Raw genomic sequence first — 10,247 nt, forward strand, 5'->3', positions numbered from 1 at the left:
CTGGGACTGGCTGACGGTAGTGGATATGACTCCTAGCTGGGACTGGCTGTGGCTGATGGTAGTGGATATGACTCCTAGCTGGGACTGGCTGTGGATGACGGTAGTGGATATGACTCCTAGCTGGGACTGGCTGTGGCTGACGGTAGTGGATATGACTCCTAGCTGGGACTGGCTGACGGTAGTGGATATGACTCCTAGCTGGGACTGGCTGTGGGTGACGGTAGTGGATATGACTCCTAGCTGGGACTGGCTGACGGTAGTGGATATGACTCCTAGCTGGGACTGGCTGACAGTAGTGGAAATGACTCCTAGCTGGGACTGGCTGTGGCTGACGGTAGTGGATATGACTCCTAGCTGGGACTGGCTGTGGCTAACGGTAGTGGATATGACTACTAGCTGGGACTGGCTGTGGCTGACGGTAGTGGATATGACTCCTAGCTGGGACTGGCTGTGGCTGATGGTAGTGGATATGACTCCTAGCTGGGACTGGCTGTGGCTGATGGTAGTGGATATGACTCCTAGCTGGGACTGGCTGTGGCTGACAGTAGTGGATATAACTCCTAGCTGGGACTGGCTGTGGCTGACAGTAGTGGACATGACTCCTAGCTGGGACTGGCTGTGGCTGACAGTAGTGGATATGACTCCTAGCTGGGACTGGCTGTGGCTGACAGTAGTGGATATGACTCCTAGCTGGGACTGGCTGACGGTAGTGGATATGACTCCTAGCTGGGACTGGCTGTGGCTGACAGTAGTGGACATGACTCCTAGCTGGGACTGGCTGTGGCTGACAGTAGTGGACATGACTCCTAGCTGGGACTGGCTGACGGTAGTGGAAATGACTCCTAGCTGGGACTGGCTGTGGCTGACGGTAGTGGATATGACTCCTAGCTGGGACTGGCTGTGGCTAACGGTAGTGGATATGACTCCTAGCTGGGACTGGCTGTGGCTGACGGTAGTGGTTATGACTCCTAGCTGGACTGGCTGTGGCTGATGGTAGTGGATATGACTCCTAGCTGGGACTGGCTGTGGCTGATGGTAGTGGATATGACTCCTAGCTGGGACTGGCTGTGGCTGAGGGTAGTGGATATGACTCCTAGCTGGGACTGGCTGTGGCTGATGGTAGTGGATATGACTCCTAGCTGGGACTGGCTGACGGTAGTGGATATGACTCCTAGCTGGGACTGGCTGTGGCTGACAGTAGTGGACATGACTCCTAGCTGGGACTGGCTGTGGCTGACAGTAGTGGACATGACTCCTAGCTGGGACTGGCTGACGGTAGTGGAAATGACTCCTAGCTGGGACTGGCTGTGGCTGACGGTAGTGGATATGACTCCTAGCTGGGACTGGCTGTGGCTAACGGTAGTGGATATGACTCCTAGCTGGGACTGGCTGTGGCTGACGGTAGTGGTTATTACTCCTAGCTGGGACTGGCTGTGGCTGATGGTAGTGGATATGACTCCTAGCTGGGACTGGCTGTGGCTGACGGTAGTGGATATGACTCCTAGCTGGGACTGGCTGTGGCTGAGAGTAGTGGACATGACTCCTAGCTGGGACTGGCTGTGGCTGACGGTAGTGGATATGACTCCTAGCTGGGACTGGCTGTGGCTGACGGTAGTGGATATGACTCCTAGCTGGGACTGTTGTGGCTGACGGTAGTGGATGACTCCTAGCTGGGACTGTTGTGACTGACGGTAGTGGATATGACTCCTAGCTGGGACTGGCTGTGGCTGACGGTAGTGGATATGACTCCTAGCTGGGACTGGCTGTGGCTGACAGTAGTGGACATGACTCCTAGCTGGGACTGGCTGTGGCTGACGGTAGTGGATATAACTCCTAGCTGGGACTGGCTGTGGCTGACAGTAGTGGGCATGACTCCTATCTGGGACTGGCTGTGGCTGACGGTAGTGGATATGACTCCTAGCTGGGACTGGCTGACGGTAGTGGATATGACTCCTAGCTGGGACTGGCTGTGGCTGACAGTAGTGGACATGACTCCTAGCTGGGACTGGCTGTGGCTGACAGTAGTGGACATGACTCCTAGCTGGGACTGGCTGACGGTAGTGGATATGACTCCTAGCTGGGACTGGCTGTGGCTGACGGTAGTGGATATGACTCCTAGCTGGGACTGGCTGACGGTAGTGGATATGACTCACCTCCTTGGACTAGGCCTGATCCTGATCCGCTCTGACAGGAGTCTTCCGTCTCTGCTGCCTTGTTGTTACATTTCCTTGAGTTTCTTTGCATGTTATCCGCAGCATCGCTGCCTTCCTCACAGCCCCGCTATTGTAGGCACACACACACACACACACACACTGCCCATGGACCTATTAAACACTCAAAGCTTACAGCTGGCCTCCAGCACGTCTATCAGGAATCATTTATATTTAAATAATCGGATAACTTCAGGATATGTGTTTATTTTTATCTAAGAGCCAATCATTAATGATTCATTAACTGAGTATGTAGACGTTTAGGGGTTGGGACGACCTTCTTCTCTTCACAGGGTTTGGGGACAACCCTCGTTAAACATATATATATATTACAGCTCTGGTATTTGTTGCATTTGGTGTGAATAATTGACAGCTGAATGACCACCTTTAACTGAATGACCACCTTTAACAGAATGACCACCTTTAACAGAATGACCACCTTTAACTGAATGACCACCTTTACCTGAACGACCACCTTTAACTGAATGACCACCTTTACCTGAACGACCACCTTTACCTGAATGACCACCTTTACCTGAATGACCACCTTTAACTGAACGACAGCTGAATGACCACCTTTAACTGAATGACCACCTTTACCTGAATGACCACCTTTACCTGAATGACCACCTTTACCTGAACGACCACCTTTACCTGAACGACCACCTTTAACTGAATGACCACCTTTACCTGAATGACCACCTTTACCTGAACGACCACCTTTAACTGAATGACCACCTTTAACTGAACGACCACCTTTAACTGAACGACCACCTTTACCTGAACGACCACCTTTAACTGAATGACCACCTTTAACTGAATGACCACCTTTACCTGAACGACCACCTTTAACTGAACGACCACCTTTAACTGAATGACCACCTTTAACTGAATGACCACCTTTAACTGAATGACCACCTTTACCTGAACGACCACCTTTAACTGAATGACCACCTTTAACTGAACGACAGCCTGAACGACCACCTTTAACTGAACGACAGCCTGAACGACCACCTTTAACTGAATGACCACCTTTAACTGAATGACCACCTTTACCTGAACGACCACCTTTAACTGAACGACCACCTTTAACTGAATGACCACCTTTAACTGAATGACCACCTTTAACTGAATGACCACCTTTACCTGAACGACCACCTTTAACTGAATGACCACCTTTAACAGAACGACCACCTTTAACTGAATGACCACCTTTAACTGAATGACCACCTTTACCTGAACGACCACCTTTAACTGAATGACCACCTTTAACTGAACGACAGCCTGAACGACCACCTTTAACAGAAGGACCACCTTTAACAGAATGACCACCTTTAACTGAACGACCACCTTTAACTGAACGACCACCTTTAACTGAACGACAGCCTGAACGACCACCTTTAACTGAATGACCACCTTTAACAGAATGACCACCTTTAACTGAATGACCACCTTTAACTGAATGACCACCTTTAACTGAACGACAGCCTGAACGACCACCTTTAACAGAAGGGCCACCTTTAACAGAATGACCACCTTTAACTGAACGACCACCTTTACCTGAACGACCACCTTTAACTGAATGACCACCTTTACCTGAACGACCACCTTTACCTGAATGACCACCTTTACCTGAATGACCACCTTTAACTGAACGACAGCTGAATGACCACCTTTAACTGAATGACCACCTTTACCTGAATGACCACCTTTACCTGAATGACCACCTTTACCTGAACGACCACCTTTACCTGAACGACCACCTTTAACTGAATGACCACCTTTACCTGAATGACCACCTTTACCTGAACGACCACCTTTAACTGAATGACCACCTTTAACTGAACGACCACCTTTAACTGAACGACCACCTTTACCTGAACGACCACCTTTAACTGAATGACCACCTTTAACTGAATGACCACCTTTACCTGAACGACCACCTTTAACTGAACGACCACCTTTAACTGAACGACCACCTTTAACTGAATGACCACCTTTAACTGAATGACCACCTTTAACTGAATGACCACCTTTACCTGAACGACCACCTTTAACTGAATGACCACCTTTAACTGAACGACAGCCTGAACGACCACCTTTAACTGAACGACAGCCTGAACGACCACCTTTAACTGAATGACCACCTTTAACTGAATGACCACCTTTACCTGAACGACCACCTTTAACTGAACGACCACCTTTAACTGAATGACCAGCTTTAACTGAATGACCACCTTTAACTGAATGACCACCTTTACCTGAACGACCACCTTTAACTGAATGACCACCTTTAACAGAACGACCACCTTTAACTGAATGACCACCTTTAACTGAATGACCACCTTTACCTGAACGACCACCTTTAACTGAATGACCACCTTTAACTGAACGACAGCCTGAACGACCACCTTTAACAGAAGGACCACCTTTAACAGAATGACCACCTTTAACTGAACGACCACCTTTAACTGAACGACCACCTTTAACTGAACGACAGCCTGAACGACCACCTTTAACTGAATGACCACCTTTAACAGAATGACCACCTTTAACTGAATGACCACCTTTAACTGAATGACCACCTTTAACTGAACGACAGCCTGAACGACCACCTTTAACAGAAGGGCCACCTTTAACAGAATGACCACCTTTAACTGAACGACCACCTTTACTGAATGACCACCTTTAACTGAACGACCACCTTTAACTGAACGACAGCCTGAACGACCACCTTTAACAGAATGACCACCTTTAACTGAACGACCACCTTTAACTGAATGACCACCTTTAACAGAATGACCACCTTTAACAGAATGACCACCTTTAACAGAATGACCACCTTTAACTGAACGACCACATTTAACAGAATGACCACCTTTAACAGAATGACCACCTTTAACTGAATGACAGCTGAATGACCACCTTTAACTGAATGACCACCTTTAACAGAATGACCACCTTTAACAGAATGACCACCTTTAACTGAACGACCACCTTTAACAGAATGACCACCTTTAACAGAATGACCACCTTTAACTGAATGACAGCTGAACGACCACCTTTAACAGAATGACCACCTTTAACTGAATGACCAACTTTACCTGAACGACCACCTTTAACTGAATGACCACCTTTAACTGAATGACCACCTTTACCTGAACGACCACCTTTAACTGAACGACCACCTTTAACTGAATGACCACCTTTAACTGAATGACCACCTTTAACTGAATGACCACCTTTACCTGAACGACCACCTTTAACTGAATGACCACCTTTAACTGAACGACAGCCTGAACGACCACCTTTAACTGAACGACAGCCTGAACGACCACCTTTAACTGAATGACCACCTTTAACTGAATGACCACCTTTACCTGAACGACCACCTTTAACTGAACGACCACCTTTAACTGAATGACCACCTTTAACTGAATGACCACCTTTAACTGAATGACCACCTTTACCTGAACGACCACCTTTAACTGAATGACCACCTTTAACAGAACGACCACCTTTAACTGAATGACCACCTTTAACTGAATGACCACCTTTACCTGAACGACCACCTTTAACTGAATGACCACCTTTACCTGAACGACCACCTTTAACTGAATGACCACCTTTAACAGAACGACCACCTTTAACTGAATGACCACCTTTAACTGAATGACCACCTTTACCTGAACGACCACCTTTAACTGAATGACCACCTTTAACTGAACGACAGCCTGAACGACCACCTTTAACAGAAGGACCACCTTTAACAGAATGACCACCTTTAACTGAACGACCACCTTTAACTGAACGACCACCTTTAACTGAACGACAGCCTGAACGACCACCTTTAACTGAATGACCACCTTTAACAGAATGACCACCTTTAACTGAATGACCACCTTTAACTGAATGACCACCTTTAACTGAACGACAGCCTGAACGACCACCTTTAACAGAAGGGCCACCTTTAACAGAATGACCACCTTTAACTGAATGACCACCTTTAACTGAATGACCACCTTTAACTGAACGACAGCCTGAACGACCACCTTTAACAGAAGGGCCACCTTTAACAGAATGACCACCTTTAACTGAACGACCACCTTTACCTGAACGACCACCTTTAACTGAATGACCACCTTTACCTGAACGACCACCTTTACCTGAATGACCACCTTACCTGAATGACCACCTTTAACTGAACGACAGCTGAATGACCACCTTTAACTGAATGACCACCTTTACCTGAATGACCACCTTTACCTGAATGACCACCTTTACCTGAACGACCACCTTTACCTGAACGACCACCTTTAACTGAATGACCACCTTTACCTGAATGACCACCTTTACCTGAACGACCACCTTTAACTGAATGACCACCTTTAACTGAACGACCACCTTTAACTGAACGACCACCTTTACCTGAACGACCACCTTTAACTGAATGACCACCTTTAACTGAATGACCACCTTTACCTGAACGACCACCTTTAACTGAACGACCACCTTTAACTGAACGACCACCTTTAACTGAATGACCACCTTTAACTGAATGACCACCTTTAACTGAATGACCACCTTTACCTGAACGACCACCTTTAACTGAATGACCACCTTTAACTGAACGACAGCCTGAACGACCACCTTTAACTGAACGACAGCCTGAACGACCACCTTTAACTGAATGACCACCTTTAACTGAATGACCACCTTTACCTGAACGACCACCTTTAACTGAACGACCACCTTTAACTGAATGACCACCTTTAACTGAATGACCACCTTTAACTGAATGACCACCTTTACCTGAACGACCACCTTAACTGAATGACCACCTTTAACAGAACGACCACCTTTAACTGAATGACCACCTTTAACTGAATGACCACCTTTACCTGAACGACCACCTTTAACTGAATGACCACCTTTAACTGAACGACAGCCTGAACGACCACCTTTAACAGAAGGACCACCTTTAACAGAATGACCACCTTTAACTGAACGACCACCTTTAACTGAACGACCACCTTTAACTGAACGACAGCCTGAACGACCACCTTTAACTGAATGACCACCTTTAACAGAATGACCACCTTTAACTGAATGACCACCTTTAACTGAATGACCACCTTTAACTGAACGACAGCCTGAACGACCACCTTTAACAGAAGGGCCACCTTTAACAGAATGACCACCTTTAACTGAACGACCACCTTTAACTGAATGACCACCTTTAACTGAACGACCACCTTTAACTGAACGACAGCCTGAACGACCACCTTTAACAGAATGACCACCTTTAACTGAACGACCACCTTTAACTGAATGACCACCTTTAACAGAATGACCACCTTTAACAGAATGACCACCTTTAACAGAATGACCACCTTTAACTGAACGACCACATTTAACAGAATGACCACCTTTAACAGAATGACCACCTTTAACAGAATGACCACCTTTAACTGAATGACAGCTGAATGACCACCTTTAACTGAATGACCACCTTTAACAGAATGACCACCCGTAACAGAATGACCACCTTTAACTGAACGACCACCTTTAACAGAATGACCACCTTTAACAGAATGACCACCTTTAACTGAATGACAGCTGAACGACCACCTTTAACAGAATGACCACCTTTAACTGAACGACCACCTTTACCTGAACGACCACCTTTAACTGAATGACCACCTTTAACTGAATGACCACCTTTACCTGAACGACCACCTTTAACTGAACGACCACCTTTAACTGAATGACCACCTTTAACTGAATGACCACCTTTAACTGAATGACCACCTTTACCTGAACGACCACCTTTAACTGAATGACCACCTTTAACTGAACGACAGCCTGAACGACCACCTTTAACTGAACGACAGCCTGAACGACCACCTTTAACTGAATGACCACCTTTAACTGAATGACCACCTTTACCTGAACGACCACCTTTAACTGAACGACCACCTTTAACTGAATGACCACCTTTAACTGAATGACCACCTTTAACTGAATGACCACCTTTACCTGAACGACCACCTTTAACTGAATGACCACCTTTAACAGAACGACCACCTTTAACTGAATGACCACCTTTAACTGAATGACCACCTTTACCTGAACGACCACCTTTAACTGAATGACCACCTTTAACTGAACGACAGCCTGAACGACCACCTTTAACAGAAGGACCACCTTTAACAGAATGACCACCTTTAACTGAACGACCACCTTTAACTGAAACGACCACCTTTAACTGAACGACAGCCTGAACGACCACCTTTAACTGAATGACCACCTTTAACAGAATGACCACCTTTAACTGAATGACCACCTTTAACTGAATGACCACCTTTAACTGAACGACAGCCTGAACGACCACCTTTAACAGAAGGGCCACCTTTAACAGAATGACCACCTTTAACTGAACGACCACCTTTAACTGAATGACCACCTTTAACTGAACGACCACCTTTAACTGAACGACAGCCTGAACGACCACCTTTAACAGAATGACCACCTTTAACTGAACGACCACCTTTAACTGAATGACCACCTTTAACAGAATGACCACCTTTAACAGAATGACCACCTTTAACAGAATGACCACCTTTAACTGAACGACCACATTTAACAGAATGACCACCTTTAACAGAATGACCACCTTTAACAGAATGACCACCTTTAACTGAATGACAGCTGAATGACCACCTTTAACTGAATGACCACCTTTAACAGAATGACCACCTTTAACAGAATGACCACCTTTAACTGAACGACCACCTTTAACAGAATGACCACCTTTAACAGAATGACCACCTTTAACTGAATGACAGCTGAACGACCACCTTTAACAGAATGACCACCTTTAACTGAACGACCACCTTTAACAGAACGACCACCGTTAATTGAATGACCACCTTTAACTGAATGACCACCTTTAACTGAATGACCACCTTTAACTGAATGACCACCTTTAACAGAATGACCACCTTTAACAGAATGACCACCTTTACCTGAACGACCACCTTTAACTGAATGACCACCTTTAACTGAACGACAGCCTGAACGACCACCTTTAACTGAATGACCACCTTTAACAGAATGACCACCTTTAACAGAATGACCACCTTTAACAGAATGACCACCTTTAACTGAACGACCACCTTTAACAGAATGACCACCTTTAACAGAATGACCACCTTTAACTGAATGACAGCTGAACGACCACCTTTAACAGAATGACCACCTTTAACTGAACGACCACCTTTAACAGAACGACCACCGTTAATTGAATGACCACCTTTAACTGAATGACCACCTTTAACTGAATGACCACCTTTAACTGAATGACCACCTTTAACAGAATGACCACCTTTAACAGAATGACCACCTTTAACAGAATGACCACCTTTAACTGAATGACCACCTTTAACTGAATGACAGCTGAATGACCACCTTTAACTGAATGACCACCTTTAACTGAATGACCACCTTTAACTGAACGACAGCTGAACGACCACCTTTAACAGAATGACCACCTTTAACAGAATGACCACCTTTAACTGAATGACAGCTGAATGACCACCTTTAACTGAACGACCACCTTTAACAGAATGACCACCTTTAACAGAATGACCACCTTTAACAGAATGACCACCTTTAACTGAATGACCACCTTTAACAGAATGACCACCTTTAACTGAATGACCACCTTTAACAGAATGACCACCTTTAACTGAATGACCACCTTTAACTGAACGACCACCTTTAACTGAATGACCACCTTTAACAGAATGACCACATTTAACTGTTTTTACCTTAAATGTATTTTAATCAATGAGCTATTTGAATACACCTAAATCAAGCCCATTGAATACACCTAAATCAAGCCCATTGAATACACCTAAATCAAGCCCATTGAATACTCCTAAATCAAGCCCATTGAATACACCTAAATCAAGCCCATTGAATACACCTAAATCAAGCCCATTGAATACACCTAAATCAAGCCCATTGAATACA

The sequence above is a fragment of the Oncorhynchus kisutch genome, linkage group LG4, assembly GCF_002021735.2.
Source record: "Oncorhynchus kisutch isolate 150728-3 linkage group LG4, Okis_V2, whole genome shotgun sequence".
NCBI classification, from domain to species: Eukaryota; Metazoa; Chordata; class Actinopteri; order Salmoniformes; family Salmonidae; genus Oncorhynchus; species Oncorhynchus kisutch.